Source organism: Marmota marmota, unplaced genomic scaffold, assembly GCF_001458135.2.
Source record: "Marmota marmota marmota unplaced genomic scaffold, marMar, whole genome shotgun sequence".
Classification (NCBI taxonomy): Eukaryota; Metazoa; Chordata; class Mammalia; order Rodentia; family Sciuridae; genus Marmota; species Marmota marmota.
Window position 1 is genome coordinate 10,538,511 of NW_026000229.1, and position 20,378 is coordinate 10,558,888.

The following is a 20,378-nucleotide window of genomic DNA, read 5'->3' on the forward strand; positions in this document are numbered from 1 at the left end:
TTTTTTTTTTTTTTTTTTTTTTTTTTTTTTTTAGAGACAGGGTCTCACTAAGTTGTTTAGGGCCTCACTAAATTGAAGAGGCTGGCTTTAAACTTGTTATTCCTCTTACCTCAGCCTCCCAAGCCACTGGGATTATAGCTCTGTGCTAGAGCTTCTATTTGGCAAAATAGCCACCTGCTCACAAATTACCTGCATAATAGTTAAAAGTTAATGTTTTAATTAAAAATCAATACATACTAATAAAACACATTAGCGGCTTTTAAATTTTATATTATGTACTTGGATTCCCTACACCACTTTCTTTGCAAAGAGCGTTCCTGCTAAAACATATGTGATTCACCAACAACCTGGGTCCCTGAGAGACTTGATGAGCAGAGCCCTTGCTGACTCTTTATGGACTACTTGAAGAAAGAATCCTTTGTGTTAAGCCACAAATATTTTGTCATCGTATGTCACTCAAGCATAACATAACCTATTCTGATGGACACAGAATTTCTGGTTAAACTCTTTTTGAGTCAAAAATTCGCATAGAATTTCATGCTCAGTCACAAAGACTAAACCATGCTAATTTCCCATAGTCAATAAAGTCAAACTGTGACCTGGATTTTTTCTTTCAAATGCCCCAATAAGAGCTGACAATCCCAACCTTCATGGTAGCTCTAAATTTGATGCAAACTCCACCTTTAAAATACACATAACTCAAAAATTACTATCTTAACCATTTTTCCATGTATAATTCAATGGTATTAAATTCATTCATGCTGTTCAGGACTATCACCACCGTCCACCCACATAACACCTTTGCATCCCTAAATCTAACTCTATACCCATAGAATAATAACACCCCGGTTCCTCTTCCCTGGTAGCCCTGGCAACCACTACTTCCCCTGCTACCCTCTCCACTGCCAATATCTTGAGCAAGCATCGACTTTCATTGATCATTTTCCCCTTAGCCTTCTGTCGCAGGCTGTCACCCTCACCTGATTACTGACATTTTTCTTCTTCAAAGGTGCCAAGGACTTCATCTTCCCTTCATGGAGTGGGGACTTCTTGCTTCTTGTCCCTCACTTCTTGTCCCTCACTTCTTGACTCCTTCTCTGCCTCCCCTGACAGATGGCCCTCCATGCTCTCCTTCCCTTCCTTTCCTGTGCTGTGGCCTAACTGGGGGCTTCCCAAGGCTCAGTCCTCAACTGCGTTTTCCAACTGTGTACACAGTACAAGGTGTTATTTTGAAAGCCAAATGCTTTAAGATTTTTATGAAAACTATTTCAGTTTTGATCTAAAACTTTAAGTGCAGGTGCCCTGAAAGTAAATGAGCAGTTGAAGATCTGTAGACTTGAAAAGAACATCGATCCCTCTGGTGGGTGTTCTCCCAAGAGACCTGGTCATCTCAGAGTGTCACCTTCAGAGTGCTATCAGTGAGCTCAGCCAGTTGCTTCCTCCTCTACCCCAACTCCAAATCCAAAAGTTCATGTATCTGAGGGAGCCCTTAGGGGCCCATGTTTCCAGCTATAGTCCATGGATTACATCGGAAAAGCTGCTACTAATAATTGTCCTTCTTTTTTTTTACTCAACCTCCAGGAAATTCAGAAAACATCCTATGCTGGGAATTCCAAAGTGTGTCTAAGAAATACAACTTAAACCTAGAAGGTAATTCTTTTTTAAAAAATACCTTTATTTTGTTTATTTAGTTTTTTTTTTTAATGTGGTGCTGGGGATTGAAGCCAGTGTCTCTCGCATGAGAGGCAAGCACTCTACCACTGAGTCACAACCCCAGCCCCTAGAAAGTAATTTTGAGAGAGAAAACAACTGGGGTTCAGAGCTCTTCTCTTAGGAACCTGCTCACATGTAAGAAATCCCTGAACAACAGGGTTTGCTGGGCCCCACAGTCCACTGTGGACTTGGGGTTTCAGTGATGTCATGGGAACCTGAGAAGGGAGCTGGGACCTGCTGATTCCTGGGGGATTGTCTGGGGTCAGGGGGTCAAAGGCTCAGCTGTAGGCAGTGCTAGGGAGTATGGAGCAGTAAATGACTTTCCTGTGCTGCTGAGAATGGAGGGACCAGGGAGCAGAAAGTGGTGGGAGCTTCAGTCCAGGATCAGGAAAAAGAAAAAACTGGGATGGAGCAAAAGAGCAGGAGTGGGTTAGGGGTGCACCGGGGGCAGAACACTCCTAAACTGTCTGAATTCACTGTCTGAGTGCTTCTGGATTTTGTTTATCCTTGTTTAGTCCTTAAACACTAGCCCACGAAGGCAGCTATTATTTTTTCCTATTTCACTTCAGTTAAGGAATCAAAGTTTAGAAAACTTAAGTAGTCTGCTGAAGGTCACAGGAGAGAAACCCTGGTCTGTTCCAAAGGCCTTGTGTTTCCCTCTGTGTCAGGATAAGGAAAGGTTAGGAGCAGGAGTGTCACAGCCGACAGACCTCACTGAGATCTGGGTGTTAAGTTTGCCCAAGTCTCAGTGTCCCCATCTACGAAAGGAGCATATTAGCACTGACCGCATGGTTTTTCCAAAGTCAAATGAAATAATTCATAAAAATGCATGCATTTAAAGTGTCCCATTGTAAACATCTAATAAACATGAATTTCATTAGCATTATGACTGAATTTTTTAGTATCATCTCCAGAACCATACTTGCTCCAAATCGCATCACTGGGAAAATAAATTAGTATTTTAATTTCTTTGATAATGGGCAATCTTTGCGTAGTATGTTTTTCACTCACTATTAATTAAAGCATTCGATAACTAGATCATGTATTCGGACCAATCCATGATGCGTTCCCTTTGAGAAAGTCACAAGAGAAAACACACTCAGTTCTTTTACTTTCTAGCAGAGGAGAATTGTAAATTGGTCTATTCTTTTTTGCTTTCACAGAAAAACCAGCTGCTATCTTCAAGACCATCTTTTCACATGATTACTTTTCCCAGATAGCTTTTCAATTTTCCAGGGTGCCTCAAATACAGCCGTGAGAGTGTGTGTGTGTGTGTGTGTGTGTGTGTTCCCACCCAATAAATTTCCTGCTTGGCAGAGAATGTTAATGGTTTCTATGAAAGAGTCTTTTTGTCCCTTTTTGTCTAAGAAGCTTTTTCATTAGAAGGCTGGAAGTCAAGGTAAGTGCCACGGGGATACAAGGATCTTGGCTTTTCTCCGATGTCCAAATTATCTCTGGAAAAATGAAGTCCTACATTCCCTGTGGTCAATTAATGGAAGTGACAGCTCTGAGAGCTTCAAATCTGGCCTTAATTAATGGGCTCTGCCCAAATGTAGACCAAAGCATATTTGTAAAGAAGGGGCTTTAAATAGCATCAAATGTTTGTGAGCACAAGGCCATGAGATGGCAGGAAAGCACTGGCCATCTTAATGGGCTAGAGCTTTTGTGTGTTAACAATAGTGAGCAAACCGCAGCCCAGCTGAGAGCCATTAGGACGGTTGTCATTGGGTGGTGTATGGAGTTTCTTAGAGTGTCACTAGTCAGAACAGAAAAATAAACACATGGCATGTTGCGACAGTATTAACACTGGGCACCCACGAGAGTGACCCAAATAGGTGTCCACACAGCCTACATGGAATGGTCTCCCACTTCACCTTGCTGCCTTCCTCGGCACAGGGACACATCCTCTCCTTCAAGACCCTCTTCCCTGACCTCTGAGGTGAGCTTTGCTCTTTCTTTTGACATATCTTTCCTCAACGTGTTCCTCCTGTCCCCTCAGTGAGGCTGTCCCCAGGGCTCTTCTCTGATCTGGTCTCTTATGTAAATGATTCCTCAGGGATCTGTAAATGATTCTCAGGGAAGATCCCATCTCCCAAATCACCTGGGGGATTTAAGAATGTCACTTGTCCAGCAATGGCCAAAGTACTGGACATGCCCCTGGGTCTTGTTTGTGCTCAGGCTTCTCTAAATACTCATGCCGAAGACAGCGCAGAACCGAGGGTATGGCGTGATGCTCAGGGTTCCTCCCAGACATGTTCATCCCCAGAGATTAGTCTAGAAGCTGGTGATGCAGACACAAGACTCCAGGTTCTCAAGGAACTCACACAAACCACTCATCACTGTGGCCATGGGTCATGTGTGCCAAGACCCCCCTACACCAGGTACTTCACTCACTCTGTCCCACTCGATGCTCATAACCACCCGATGAGGTGGCACCTACAGTCCTGTCCTTCAACAGGTGACAAAAATCAATTTTGCACAATCCAATAACTTTCCCAAGCTAGGGAGCTGGTAAGCAGCAGAGGTAGGATGAAGCGCGGCTGAACTGCTGTGAAATCCCCACGGTGCTGCCCTGACCTTCCTTTCAATGATTTGCCTCCCAGTCTAGCAGAGGGAAACAGACAAATAAGTTCACAACTTGATTGTTAATACCCAGCAGGAAACCAAATTAATTGGAAGATAAATATGAATAATTTATACAAATATCCAGGTGAGATGGCTAAGGAATCAAAATTTGTCCCTTTAAAAGAAACATGACTGACAAACACCATCATGCCCTCTCACTTACATGTGGAAACTAAAGTGGATCTCAAAGAAGGAGGGGGTGGAGTATTGGTTACAGAGCCTGGGGAGGGCCTGGAGGGTGGAGGGACGGAAAGAGAGCTAATGGGCATGAGGGGACAGGTGGGTAGGAGGAATAACTAAGTTCTGTGGCACAGTTGGGTAACTATGGTCAACAATAATTAATTGAATATTTCTAAATAGCTAGTAGAGAGGGTTTTAAAAGTTCTTACTATGGAGAAGTGATACATGTCTGGGGTGAGATGCTGATTACCCTGAGCTGATCATTACATATCGTATGCACATATTGAAATGCCACATTTATACCCTATAAATATGTACAAGTGCCATGTGTCAATTAAAAATAAAAATACATTATTTTTAAAAAGAAACAAAAAAGACAGGAAACACTGTTTCTAATTCAAAGGCACAGTGCTTCCCAATTAGACCCATCTTCGCCCTCAGTGGTATCGTTCTCAAAGTTGGGGCTGGTCATCTGCATACCCCGTAGATGGCTGTTGACTGAGAACAAGAATCCGAAGACTCTGGCTTTTAGAACAATGCAACCAAATGTTTTTGGAAGCATTTTTCAGTTGAAGGTCAACCAATGCCCTGAAGTTCTGAAGAGTTTGGTTTCGAGGCAGTTGGTCTTTTAGTTGCTTTCCTCCTTCCTCTCCTTTTTTTCTTTCCTGTCCCCTCTTGACTCCCCCAAAAGGACAGGCTATGAGGTAAGATGCCAAACTCAGGAGACCTGTGATAAAGTAACTGCCTTTCATAAGGCATGTCATTTAGGAAGCTTGTGACCGCAACCAGCTCAACAAGGACTGAAAGAACCTGGATTTCAACTTCCTCTCACTTCGGGAATTAGCCTTCATCATTGGCCTCTGTGTAGTCAGGAGAAATGTCACACGTAAGCCGTTAGTGTAGTCTTCTTGTTAGTGTAAATAAACAAGGCCCTATGTGAGATGCAGAAAAGAAAGTAATCAGGACCAGGCAATGCTTCCAAATAACTTACAGCACTTGGTGGGAAAGCAAAACTTTAAAACATAATAAGAAAAAAAAAAGTGCAACACTTCAGTCCAAGGCATATAAACTATAGATAGGGAAGTTCATTTGACCAACACTTAGAGTGACTTGAAAACACACAGACGCTTAAACACAGCGAGGGAAGCCTTTCAGCACACTCCGGTCATGGGAAACCAGACCAACGTGCTGGGGGACCACGGAGCAGCCAAAGAAGCAGGTCCAGCCCATGTGGCGTTTGAATTTCAGCCTGTTGGTTGCAAACAACCCTGGAAACTTTAATTAGGACTCACATGATCCAAAAACACCTGGTGAGAGGTCAGCTGGGTGGCCGAGAAAGGCAGACATTCCAGAAGGGGTAAGTGGGAGCACAGACTTAGACAATGCCAAAAGGGACAAGGGAAGTAGATTTTCAAATAGCATTTCCAAGGAACAGAGAACAGGACTTCTTGACCCACTGGATGGTGAGGCCAAACTAATGCTAGTAACTAAGATTCAGAGAGTAGGACACCCAGTGCTTGTCATGGATTATCTCATTTAATTTTTCTGCCAACTTGATGAAATAGGTATGATTGTTATTCCCATTTTACAGATGAAAAAACTGATACCTAGAGAGGTCAAGTCGCTTACTTCTCTAATATCTTTCAGTTAGTAAGACATGGAGCCAGGAAGTGAACACACGCTCTCCCTGCTATAGTGAAAATAATAGTGCAAAATATCTGGATTGGGGACATAGTGTCCTGTGATAGAAACCTAGAAAGACAATACTAGAGCACCTTTCTTCTCCCCTTAGCATGCATCTGATGAGTGACAGAGGAAGATGATGCGTCCCCACAAGACCCTGAGCCAACACTGCTGAAGGAAGCTCTCTCCTGTCCCATCAACTGGAAACAAGTGGCCAAGAAGAGCTGACCGCTGAGTGGCAGGGCTACTTCCCCCCGGCCTGTCTCTGCCTGCTTTATTCCCAGAGGCCTCAACGACTCCACCCACTTTTCCCTTTAAAATCTCCAAGAGCCTTTCTCCTCTCTCAGAGCCCAGCTGTGAGATGTCACCCAGTCTCACAGCCCTTCCTTCTCTGCTGTCCCTGAAGAGCACAGTCTTTCATTTCAAGAGTTCTGACCATGAAGGAAAAAACAAAACAGTGCACCTGAGGCCTCAGCAGGGCTGCCTGTTGTCCTCAGCCTTTCTTTTCTGACTCTCTTGTTAATGAAATTGAGATGTCCGTAACCCTGCTCCTCTATGAATGGAGGTCATGAGGCCAGCCTTGCCTTCCCAGCTCTCAACCCTGAGTGTGTCCTAGAATTGTTCTGGGGGCCTTTCAAAGGCAGAATGCCCAGGCCTTGTCCCCAAGACTGACTGACTTGCTCTGGCACGGGGCTGGCCATGGTACTTGGTTAAGTGCTCCTCAGGTGATCCTGCTGTGTGCCCACGGCCCGAGTCTCACGGACCCTGCCTCCTACCAGTGGGCTCCTCTTTCAAGTTCACGCAACACAGTGTTTCTCGAGTGGCAGAGATCTGCTTTCCCAGGGGACATTTGCAAAGGTCTGGAGGCATTTTTGATTGGACACTTGTTGGTAAGGGAGGAGCTGCTGTGGACATCTGGTGGGTGGAGGCCAGGGACACCACTGAACATGCTAGAATGTACAGTGCACCCTCTGCCAAGTAGAATGGTCAGTGTGAAAGGTGAATAGTGCCTCTGCAGAGGAGCCCTGTAGCAGCAGAAATGGAGACTCAGAGACGCACATTCTGCATTCAAATCCCTCCATCTGCAAAGGGATCCTCAGGGCCAGGGGAGGCCCTGCCTGGAGGGCAGCATCTATCTCTGCAAAGCCCCTTCTTGCCTGGACAGGCTGGGCTGTGGTTTCTATCTGGATATGTGTGGGGAAGGTCATTCTGCCACACCCTTGCGGACTCCATGCCTGGAAAGGTGGGGGAAGCCGCTCTCTGACCTCAGAGAAGGGAGTGAGCTTCGTGTTCTCCTGCGCAGTCATGCTCAGGGCACTCACACCTCTTTAATTACATAAAGAAATTTCTCAAGGAAAGCATGACAAGAAACAAGAACCCTGAAATTGGGGGTAAAATACAAACAAATGTTTTGGCTGATGTAACGCACATTTTTTAATCACAAAGTGTGTTTTCAGAGTGTTCTGAGCCCTGCCTAGAATGGCTCAAATTAAAGATCAAAGGCGGTGCCGTGACAAGCCGGAGCCGAGCTCTGTGCCAATTTACCATGCCCCCCTTCCCCTCCCTGGAAATATCCATGTGGTCATCCATTTGCCTAAGAAGTGCTTGTCTGAAGCACCAGTCAAGACAGCAAGCGATGATTAAAGCAGAGAGTCTTTTTTTTTTCTTTTGGACTGTTTGTTTTCTTTTTTATTGGGGGAGCTTTGGAGTGTGGTTAGATAGCAAAGCATCAAATTTGAAGAAAAGGAAGAACAAGATTGAGAGCCAACTTTCAAAGACATAAGTTTGAGGTTCATAGAGTGGAAAATATCGAGTGATTCCAACTTGAGGCAGGAGGAAGGAAGCTGGCCAAGGGGGACAGAGGCCCCTCTGGGCACACAGGGGGCCTGGCCACGTGCATTTGTGGGTAGGTGCAGAGGAACCTCCCTGGGTCCCAGAGCCAAACCATCACTGCTCACAGAGGGCTGGCTATCCTGCTCTGCAGGCACAGTGACCAGAAGCAATAGATCTTGAGTGCTGAGGTTGCCAGCAAAAAACCCCAGAAGATGCACTAGCAGCTGCACACAGGATGAATTTATTTGGGATGAGGATGGGAAGGTAAATAAGCAAGGAGAAGCTTCCAGGGAGGCTGGCGAAACAGTAGGTGTGAGATATGGGGTGGGCTGGGGTGGGCTGGGGGCTTTACTAAGTGTAGTGGAACTTAGTAAAGCCTCCCATGAGGCAAGTCAGGCAACTGATGTCATAAGGGAATAATTCTGTGTGTGTGTGTGTGTGTGGGGGGGGTGGTTCAAGAGTAGTATATATGATTTCCTCTAGAGTTGAGCCTCTCAAAGTGTTTCCACAAACAGAATAAGTCTAGAGATGAAGCCAAGGGGTGTTTGGTGCTGAGAAGAAACAGATATGGAATATGTGAGGGCAGGTGGGTGGGAAGGCTGCTTCCTGGTGCGGCAGTCAGGGAGGGTGGTATTTGAGTGTGGCCTCAAAGACAGAAGGAACATGAAGGCAGAGGTACAGCTGGGGAAAGGCCCTCAGGGTCCTCGGGGCTCTTCTGCCTCAAAGCAGGATCAATTCTGCTAGTTTATTGAACAGGGACATGGCCTCCTCCCCTGTCTGGCTGCTTTTCCCTGGAAGAGGCCCAGTTTGTCACAGTTCCCGCCAAGAAAGAGGTCCTAATATCTGAAGCCCGTTAGTGGTGCAACCTTAGACTGACCGGCCAGGGGGAGCAGGACTGTTCCACAGCTGGTTCAGGACACTTCTGTTCATGCAGACGGAGCCTCGCTAGTTTCTGGCAGTTCCACTACACTGTTTATTCATGTTGAGCCAACCTGGTGACAGATTGTACATAGAGGGCGGCAGAGTGAGAAAAGTTAGGGTATTCTCCAAGGGTTTGGGCCAGGAAAATCATAAACTACACACGTTACCAAACCTCGTGATAACTGTTTTGGTTTAGACTCACTCTTGTAGATTACACAAATGTCTTGTTTATCTTCACAGCTCATGTGTCTAAAACAGTGTCCAAATTACTGAAGGCAATCCACAGATCTAGTGGAACGATGAGATGACCGTCCCGAGATCCATCGTTTCTTCTCATTTCCCAGGGAGGCTCTGCTGGTCCCCCAACAGAGTCAAGTGAAGGGTCCCCCAACTTGTATGGATTCCAGGGCCATTTCCCTCATTCTCTCACTTTTCTCATTTGGCAAACAATCATCAAATTCATGTGCAATTGAAGAATCCTGAACAACCTGATGAAGACTGATAACTCAATTCTCAAATGACTGACAGCCTTGATACCCAGAGTGTCACCTGTAGGCCAACAGCACCAGCATCACCTGGGAGCTCATGACAAATGTAGATCCTCTGGCCCCTCCCAAACCTCCTGAAACAGAATCTACACTTTACTAAGATCCCCATGAGACTTATATGTACACACGCCCTGGTTTCCACAAAAATGAGCCTAGACTCAGTGTGCCTTGGTTCAAATCCTGCTTCTTCTATTGCTGTGCAACTTTGGGCAAATGACTTAATTTTTCTGATCTTTGGTATCTTCGTATATAACATGGAGTTAAAAAATGCACAGGGTTGTTATGAGGCATTAAAGAAGTCATGGATATAAAACTATCCAGTGCAGTGTCTGGAATGTAGAAAAGCCAGTGAATGTTGGTCTGGTTGACCACGTGTGACCCTTCATATAACATTATTTTTCTTAAGGCACAGTCTACCTGTGGCCCTCACCTGAGTTTCCTTTTCATGGACGAAATTAAATTTCTGCTTTGAACTAGGAAATTCTCCCTCTCTCTCTCTCTCTCTCTTCTCTCTCTCTCTTAAAAAGAGAGAGAGAGAGAAGAGAGAGAGAGAGAGAGAGAGAGAATTTTTTTAATATTTATTTTTAAGTTTTCAGTGGACACAACATCTTTTATTTTATTTTTATGTGGTGCTTAGGATCGAACCCAGTGCCCTGTGCATGCCAGGCGAGTGCGTTACCGCTTGAGCCACATCCCCAGCCCTGGAAATTTTCTTTTTGAATCCTCCACATAAACTCCTCCAGCAAAGGAGGACTCACAGCTCAGCTGGAAAAATCTCTTTATTTTGAACCTCAATCTGCTTCCCGTACCGCCCTGTGCAACACAGTCACTGAAAACAATCTTTAAATGTAAGATGTCTATCACAAGGGTGGTCCTGATCACAGGCTGTCTTCACAAGAGATTTCTGGCCCCCTCACAACTCTGGTCAAGCTCCTCCAAAGGCAAGTTATTGGCCACTTGATATCCACCGTCCTTCTCAATGATAAACTTACTTCTCATCCAATGAAAGGGTTGCCATTTACAGCCAAGGTGCCAACAACGTATGGCCTGAGCTTATGTAAACTCCGATTTTACCAAAGAAGTCATTGGGGAGCAATGGTCCATTACTACCTGGGGTCCAAGTCAGTGATCCAAAAAAAAAAAAAAAAAATCCCAAACAAAAAAAAACAACCCAATGACAGAATTAAGAATTATTAACTCTTGTCACACGTGAAGACATCAGAATTTTTCATACTACACAAACCCACATGAACCAAACATTTTCCTCCTGAGAATTTCTCTTAGGACAAACACATACACTGATCAGAGATGAGCATGTAAGTCCCCTTAACAGACACTCCTTCTGATGGCCTAGTGATAGGAAGGCTCCCCCTAGAGGGCCATCAGGGCACTACTTCTCTTCCTGGAACCCCCACAGGGACACCATCCTTTCCTTCCAGGAATACCTAACAAATAAAATGGGCACCAAAGCTAACAAAATACAAACAGAAAACATATGTAGACCCATATCCACTCAGTAAGGGAAACAGTAATAAGACAATCCACTTATGCCACACCTTCCACTCCCCAACACCAGGCCCAGAGAGTTTGACAGATAAGCCCTACCAAACATTCAAGGCACATGTGTCCCACTTTCAGAGTTGTTCCTGATTATAGAAAAAGGAAGACTTTCCATCTCATTTAATGATGTTAATATCCTTGATTCCAAAACTGGATAAAAACAGCGAAAGAAGAGGGAATGTTCCCTACTTTAAAATGGCAAAATCTTGAATACTAGTTCATGAAATCCAGCAGTGTATTAATATAATACATTATATTCCAGTGACTTTTATTTCAGAATGTAAGGATAGTACAAAATCTGATAAAATCTATCAACATAATTCATTCACAATTTATTACATATTATCAACATAATTCATTCCACCATTGGTACTAAAGAAAAAAATCACATGAGTATCTTAAAAGACGCAATTTAAAGACAGTATTTATTAAAGTTCAATTCATATTTAATATTAAAATTCTTTGAAAAACTTAGAAGGGTGTTTCTGGAACCCCAAAATTATTATTTACCAAAATGTACCCATAAAAAATACCAATTTTAAGAGAGAAAACTTTAGACTCATTCCTTTTAATCCATTAAATCCTATTGTCCCAGATGTGGGACACAGTTTATGCCCTAGATTATAATTTTTGGCCTCCAACATGTACCTGTGTCAATTTTATTGACATATTCACAGAATTGAAAGCTTGGAATGTAATGGGTTAAGCTCTGGAAGAAAAGAAAGATACCCACAATCACCATGCCATACAGATATGGAAGTCCTGGCCAGTGCAATGGACACAGGGATGAAGTAAATAAATATGAGAAAATATTACCATTGTTTGCAAATGATATGTTTGTCTACATAGAAAACACAATAATGTGATTCTGCAATTCGTATATGGGGTAAAAATGGGAGTTCATAACCCAATTGAGTCAAATGTATGAAAGATGATATATCATGAGCTTTGTAATGTTTTGAACAACCAATTAAAAAAAAAGAAAAAGAAAACACAATAAATAAATAAATAAATCTTAAAACTAGTCAGAGAGGGCCAGCCATGAGTTTGCAAGCTATGCAGTACCATACCAAAATCAACTGTATTTTCTATAACCAATGATAACCAACTGCAAAAAGAATATAAAATAACACTCTTCCCAATAACATCAAATTCTGTGAAGGATTTGAAATTAAGCTCACAGACACTGTATAAAATCTTTGTGGAAAAGGTATAAAAGTCAGTTTAAATGATATAAAAAGAAGATCTAAAGAAGGAAGAGATGGGCCACAATTTGGAATGGATAATCCATTTCCTACTTGTCATTTCCAGTCCTGAAGATCCCTCTAGACATTCTCCAGGGAGCTTCCTCTGACCCTCCAGCAGGTCAGGGACAGCCAGCCTGTGCTATCCCAACTCCCCTGCCACTCACCTTTAGCACTCTATCATCCGTTGGTCCCTTCCTCTTCCCCAGTGTCTTCAGGCAAGCATTGACCACCCCCATTCTGCACTCCTAGTTTCCTACTTGGTGCTCAGAGTATGGTGACTGCTAAATTAATGCTTATTACATGAATAAATAAAAGAGACACAGATCCTTGTTTACATGTTCCAGCTTATTTGCTATCATATCAAGAGAAACATGAGAGCCATTTTCATCTAAGTGTAATGGATAAGGTTATGAAAAGAAATAAAGGAAGTTTGAGAAGCTCTGTGAATCTTAGAGGTTTTTCATAGTCCCTATCCATGGTCTCTAGTTCTTAACTCTGTTCTGTGTTTTCTTGTTCTTTTTTATTTAAGGGTAGAGTTTTTCAAACTTATCTTCACCTTCCTTTTCATTTCTAGATGGTACTTCATACTTCCTCTAAGAAGATCTTTCATTTTGAGAGTCAACCTGTTAAAGAGCCCCCAGTTTATCCAATGGGCGATCTCACCTTCAAGGACCTCGTAGAACAGGTGAGTTGATCAAAAGTCTCATTCACCCACTAAAGAGAGGCTCTCAAATTCTGGTGAATCTTACAAGCTGTAAAAAGTAAGTATGCCTGGATCCCACCCCAGCCTTTAAGATCCAGATCCCTTGGAGGTACAGCCCAGAAGCACCTGTGTGCTTAGTATTTGTCAAGATCCCCAGATTATTCTGACACAGGACAACTTTCACATGGCTTCTTTCTGTTGGCAAGGCTAGCCAGGCCTTTTCAATGGACTCAAAGGATGACTTCATGAGACCATATAAGTTGGATTTCTGGCCATGAGGACACTCTATGGCTTTGTTTTGACTGAAACAAGGAAGCCAGACTAGCCCTGTGTTTAAACAAGGCATCATAAAACAAGGGAAGGTGTGGAAACAGTATTGGATTTACACATTAACACCAAATGAGCCCCTAACGTGTTTCAATTAGGCTACACACAAAATGCCTTCCATATCGATGACTTTCATGTAGAACTAAGGCCACCACTCCATGGCAATGAATGAATTGACATATTTATTGGAAATCTTCTCACCAAAAATGTACTTTAAAATATTTCCCCAAAGTGCAATTGAAGGCATTTACATGTTGATGAGAGGAAGTTTACAATACAACATGCCCTTATATTTTGTTACTGTGGGTGCTGTTAGCTGTCGTCCAGATTCACTTCAGGGTGAAGCTGGAGAGTCACAGCTGAGTTCCTCCCTGGAAGTTGGCATCAGCAGAAGGAGGCTGCTTTGCTCAAAAGCTATCCTCCTTTTCTGGGGGCAGCAGCGTCCATCCACTCACTGCTTGATGGAGGGGTGTAAAAGCCCTGCCCCTTTGCTGACCTTGATTGGGACAATTCTGAAAGGTTATTTTGGCTCCAGACTTCCACGTAGGATCAGGTGAGGTCTCTGCTGCATCTTCCCATTCCTGCATCTCCCCATTCCTGCATCTCTCACCCCACGAGGGTGTTATTCCTGGGCACTCCCTCAAATAAATCTCTGCACACAAATCCCAATCCATGACATCTGTCTGGGTCATGAATTATTTCACCGTTGTAGAACTTGTCTGATTATAATAAATGCTTATGATAAAAATACTGTTCTTTCAAAAACAACATAATACTCAATACAGTACTAAGTAAAATAAATGTTGACTAGTTTTCATTTCTACCTTTCAAATATTTCTAATGTTCCTCTTTGATAGCACGGGCTCAAGTATCAGATGGCAGAGTCAAAGATCTAATGCTACCAATTACCTAGGAGAAATCGTTTAACTTTGTTACATCTCATTTTTTTCACCTGCAAAATGGGATTCAATTAAAATACATTTTAAATTTTATTTTAATTTACATATAAATTTCCATTGGAGAGTCGGGAGGTGGTTCTTGGAGGAGGTCTAGAAGACTGGCTTTGGAAATGGGTAAATCAAATAAGATTTTAAATGTGGTGAATAAAACATTAACTTGGGACACAGTAGTACTTCTCTCATGAGGCTGTGATGACTAAGTGAACTAAACTACACAAAGCACTTGGCACAATGCCTGACATGTGGCCCTGAATGAGAGGCCACTGCTGTTGTTGTTAAAGGCCTAACACTGGCACTACCCTGGGGACCTTAGTTGTCACCTTAATCCTTCATTATTACAGTAGAAACTAGTTTTCCCGCCTTTCAATTTTGCTCACTATTATTCTTTCCTTCCAATGGTGCCAAATTAACTCTCTTAAAATTTAGCTTTCACTCCACTGGAAATTCTCCACTGGAAATTCCTCAGGGACTCCTGGTCACCAAGACCATTATAAACGGTCACTGCCATAGCCATCCAACCATCGTTCTGATGGAGAAGACTCCTCTTCATTGTTCTGGAACCATCACTTAGTCTGGATCACTCTCTCCTATTTTATTTGTCAATCCAACCCTGCCCAGCACCAAGTGGACCCCCTCAATCAACTTCCTCTCAATTCCACAGCTATCCCTGTTTTGAGCTTTCACCTCCCTTAACCTTCTCCCCGACTCCCAACACTGCATGACTGAAGATGTCCTCTGGCTTTATAACTGAGTCAAAAATCTCCCCCGATAATCTCTTTATCAGTATTTCCTATAAAGATTGCTTTTCTGGGCTTTTTCATTGGTTCTTAAATACTTTCCGTATCATTAAAAATGACAAATGGATGGTAGTAAAATAATGCGATGGACATTTCAAGGAAAACAAAAGAAAGAAAAGATTTAGAACATATTAGGATTAAAAAAGTGAATCTCACCCATAAATAACACACAAGACCAAATGCTGAGCTGGGATGAAGTAAGGAGACATATGGAATTTGTCTAAAAGGAGTCAACTGGCTTCCAGATTTGGGGGATTGATGCCTCTGAGTTATTTTTGCTGGTAGAGATTCCAGTTTATGAGTAATACGTGGGGCAGAGTATCAACAGTCAACAGTTCACAAACTCTTGAAAAAGTCTCTCAGCAGAAAAGGTTTAATTAAACTTGACAGAAACTATCTAGCAGCTTTCATAAGTAATTGCTATTACCCAAAATAGGACCAACTCATAAATTGCATGATTTCAAAAATGATGAATCAATAAAAATGTTTATAGAAATAGCATTTTGATTAATTCCTTCAGACTAACAAATTCATGGCACATGTGATAGAATGAGATTTCTACTGTCAATTAGGAAAACTCAGATATCAAACCCAGCCCTTTGAATAAATGATCCCAGATTTTTCCACTGGGACTCACTTTCTAAGTAGCTTCTCCAAAATCAACTGCTCCACACTTCTGGGCCTTATTCCTGAGATGGTCAGGTTCAAAATTGCTTCAAATGTTCAGCCAGGCTAACAGCCAATTGACACTGACTACAAATAATGTGTCATGATCACTAACAAAGCTTGGTAACAAGTTAATTTATAAATAACCAATGGCTTCTTATTCTGCATAGAAGCTCAACCACCACAACAAAAAAATCATTAGCAGTTATATCTCCTCTATTGCTAAGTGCAAATTCACACAGATGATTCATTTATTTACAGTATGAATAAAACTATTTTGTGTTATATGGTGCTGTGCTCATGCAAAGGACTCTTGAGCTTCTACAAGAGTCTAAAGACTTGGAAAGCCATCCACAAATAGGAAAATACTTTCATAATAGTTTCAGTGTACAAATATACCTATTTGAAAATAATTACTATGCAGTATCTTTGGTAACACTGAACTAATCAGATCATCAATACCTTAACACTCCAAAGGAAATTTACAAAGGATTGTTTAATGGCTACAATATTACCAAATAGTTCCCATAAACAACCTCCATTTTTTCCTAAAATGTTTTATACTTAACGAATGAGTATGCAAGACAGCTAACCAAATAACTGAAATAAAGTTAGCAGGGCATAACAAACATCTCAGGGTTGAAAGGGACCTTGAGGGACACCCAAACCAGTCTTTTCTTGGGAAAAACTGTCCTAGCAGCTCCTCTTCTGTTTTCCATGTGGACCATCTCCACTGGAGTTAAAAGTATGGCATGCTTCTGTTTTCAGTCAATATTTTGAGAGCAACCTTTATTTTTTCCTATATAAGCTCTCAATTTATATCTATTCTCCGCACCTTCATACATTTAATTATATATAGCATTTCCCAGACGTCTAAATTACCATTAACCCTAAGTTGCATCCCAACTTCCTAGATGTTAAAACATGAAAAAAAATGTACATTTTAGAACCAACAACACGCAGTATTTTTAGTGTTTAATTATACATGCAAAGAACATGTATAATGTGTATCATCTCATCAAGCATCCTACATCCCCATTTTTAATATCTAGAAATTTAGGGCCAAAGAAGATTTTTGCCCAAGAGGATACAATAGGGAGTAGGTAATAGGGAGACTAGAAAGCAGGTTAGACCACCAGCCAGAAGTTAACCCCAGTGGTGTTAATCTTTTAAACCATCCACCCTACTTGAGAGCTCATATGTCCCTATCAGCAATGGTGGTCAGTGAGGCAGGGCACCTGTGGAGGGAGGAGGTAGGAGGGATGGTATGGGATGTTTGCAGCTTGTATCCAAACACCCTAGGCTTTCCCTTCTTAGCCTTGCACAATGTTATTCACAGAATTCATAGATCTAATTGTGCTATTTGTTACCACAGTTATCACTGGGGTAGCATCAGCTGAGTCACTGGGGTAGAACACTGAGCTCCTCTTGATGACCTCCTTGGGACAAGTCATTATTTGAGAAGATGATCATCATTTTGGTAAGGAACCTATCTATGGTTAAAATGTCCAGGCAAAATCTGGGAATACCCATCTGGACCAATAATTTTTCTATGTAAATGCATGATGCACAAGTTGTGGGTCTTTATGGATAGGCACAGCGTTCATATATCTCTACCTGTATTTTGTGACAGGGACAAGGAAGAAGAAACTATGAAGCTTTCAAATATCAAGAACAAGTCAGATGCTGTACTAAGTATTTGATATTACTTATCATCCTTAATTCCTACCCCTCCTTTTTTTTCCAAGTCAGAGTTGGGATCCAAAGCCTGGTTTGCCTGACCCCAGACACTGGGCTGTTTCCTGCATGCCTCCCCCTTAGGACTTTCAAAGACCTTGAAACCACAGCATCAGTACACTTGCAGGGTTTCAGACATTTTTCTTCTGACTGGCTTCTAGGCTTCACAAGAATTTCTTAAGAGCCATATGTAATTATAGTCTTAAAGGCTGGTCACCTTTGATTAAAAATATGTTGAATATCCACCCAGAACAGGCATGGCATTAAAACATATTTAAACAACTTCAAACCTTAGTCAAGATTTCCAATTAGGTGTTAACTGAATGAGTTAAAAAAAAGAGCAATCACTGTCAAACAGACCTCCTCCCACATGTGTGCACAGATTGAGCACCTCTTATCCAAAATACTTGGGACCATGAAATGTTTTGGATGTCGGAGTCTGGAATGTTTGCATTTAAACAATGAGACATCTGTGGGGGAAGCACCCAAGTCTAAATATGAAATTCATTTAAATTTCATCTATACCTTACATATATAGGCTGAAGGTAATTCATACAACATTTTTAATGAGCCTGTGTTTTGATGGTGACCTGTCACATGAGGTCAGGTGTGGAATTTTCTACTTGTGGCACTATATCAATGCTCAAATATTTTTCAACTTTAGAGCATTTCAGATGTTGAATTTTTGGATTAGGTATACTCCATCTGTATTAATTCCCACCTGTCAAATAAAGTTCTCCCTAAAGTAAAAAGTGGGCCATCCTATTTGTTTCTATGTCCTATTTGGGGGCTCTACATTTGAATATCATGCACAGAGAAAAGTTGCAAAGTGTCAGAATAGATGGGGACAAAGGAAATTTTAATTTATATTATCACCAAGTGGGATTAAAAACATTGTGCCGGGTAAGCAGGATGTGAGCAGGATGCAAGTCATTCAATAGTAAGCATTTATAGAATCTCTGGAGCAGGCTGTTGAAAGGAAAAAATAATGAGTTGGTTTACGCATAACTCTCCTGGGACCTCTGTCTTCTGAAGATCAGGGTCTTGGCTTGTCTTCCCAGATGCCAATGAGCTCTGCTCTGGTGGGTTTAGGGATAGCCCTCCTGGGTGCTCCACACTGCCTTCATTCTTTGTGTTTAAATCCTGGTTTGGCTTTATATTGTATTTGTAAAATATGTAAAGATGTAGAAAAGCATGGAAAATAATTCCCAAGTACCCATCAAGTTAAGTTATGGTTATATTTGCTTGGATATTTTCTTTTCTTTTCTTTTTTTTTTTTTTAAGGAAACACATTAAAAATGTTAGAGAAACTTTTGTACCCTTCTCCATCCTCCCCTCTCCCCAGAGCAGCCTGTGAACCCAGGATGTATCCATGCACTCGGATGTATGTTTTGTGTTTTATTTAACAAATTGCATAATGGTAATGTACCTCGGGTAGCTGGCTTTCTTCCCTCTGTTGTTCTTGAGATCTCTCCATGTCCACACTCTGGACCTAGTTTATTCATTTTAACTGCTGTTGAAGTGTGTACATGTGGGACAGTTGCCTGAAAGACTCCATCTAGGAGGGGGCTTGCTTGCTTTTATGATGTGCATATTTTCAGTTTTACTAGAAAGTATCTATCTCTTCCTTTAAGTTTCACTGATGGGTTCACACTGTTCTACATCTAAATAACTCTACCTCCAATGGTACTAGGTTAAGAGAGACGTTTTATGAAAATGGGGGTTAAAGGAGCATCATAATTTTCTTCAAAAGACCACTTTAGATACTTGGTTTTAGATCTTTCCATGACTCAATGTGTTTCCAAGCTTTGGGCGAAGACCAGAAATGGAAAAGAAGGCCCTTGTTGTTCAGAGGTGTGTGCTGATTGTTTAGGGTCTTTGGACATCAGCTCCTGCCAGCCGGGTAAGGATTGGTAAATGGCTCCTTTGAGGGAAAAGATAAACAGAAATAAAGAAATGCCAGTGCTAACTGGAAAATTGTTTTCACAATTTGATTTTGTTTTACATAACCTTGCTCCCCAAATGTTAGCAATTTAGCTCAAAGAGCTGTTCGTGTTATTAAATAGTCACTAACTTTTGCAGAGAGACAGGTCAGCAAAACTCACGAATCGAGAAACCATTTTATGACCATTGTTTCACCTCTGGGGTGGCTTGCTGCATTTCATTCCGGGTCCCCAGAGCCCAGAGGTAATAACATCTGTATTTTTAAGACCAGCTTTGTACCACACCTGCATATCAATTCCCTTTTTCGACTTTTGCCTCTAAACCAAAGCCAAATGTTTGGCTACAGATTTGGTTTCCAGGCCAGCTGAGTATTAAAGGCAGCAGCTCCAAGACTTTGTTGGTCCCCCACACAAAATAATTTTAAGTGATGTTAATTGAGTCCTAGGAAAGTTTAAAAACTTCGAATGCTTAGAGGAAAAGAAGATAAAAGGAAGTGAAAGAAAGGAAGAAGAAAAGGAGTGGGCAATGAGAAATTAGGACAAAAATGGAAGTTAAATCTAAATGATGGTGGAAAGTTTTCAAACTGAAATAATTTAAGAAAAACTTTCATAGTTTAATTTCATGTGCTTCCTTTAATTATTTCTGACTTCTACCTGATTTTATTTAAAAGATAAGATGATTACTACTAAATATTCTAAAAGCAACTAGTGGAGAGGAATTTGTGGAATTTAATAAATCTTGAAGAGTTCATGTTAATTGATTTATCACTATAAATTTCTGCTGATAGTCCCCATAATATCACGTGATCAGATGTCAATCAATTCTCTAAGCAACAAATTGTTTTCTCATAAGTAGAAGTAACTACAGCTGGGCATGATGGCGCACACCTGTAATCTCAGTGGCTTGGGAGGCTGAGGCGGGAGGATCGTGAGTTC

The 20,378-nt window shown here is 41.7% G+C and overlaps 1 protein-coding gene across 2 annotated transcripts in view; it reads right to left on the reverse strand.

Moving 5' to 3' along the window:
- Positions 1-20,378, reverse strand: part of Thsd4 (thrombospondin type 1 domain containing 4) — a 610,303-nt gene that overhangs the window by 127,599 nt on the left and 462,326 nt on the right. The gene's annotated exons all lie outside the window — the stretch shown is intronic.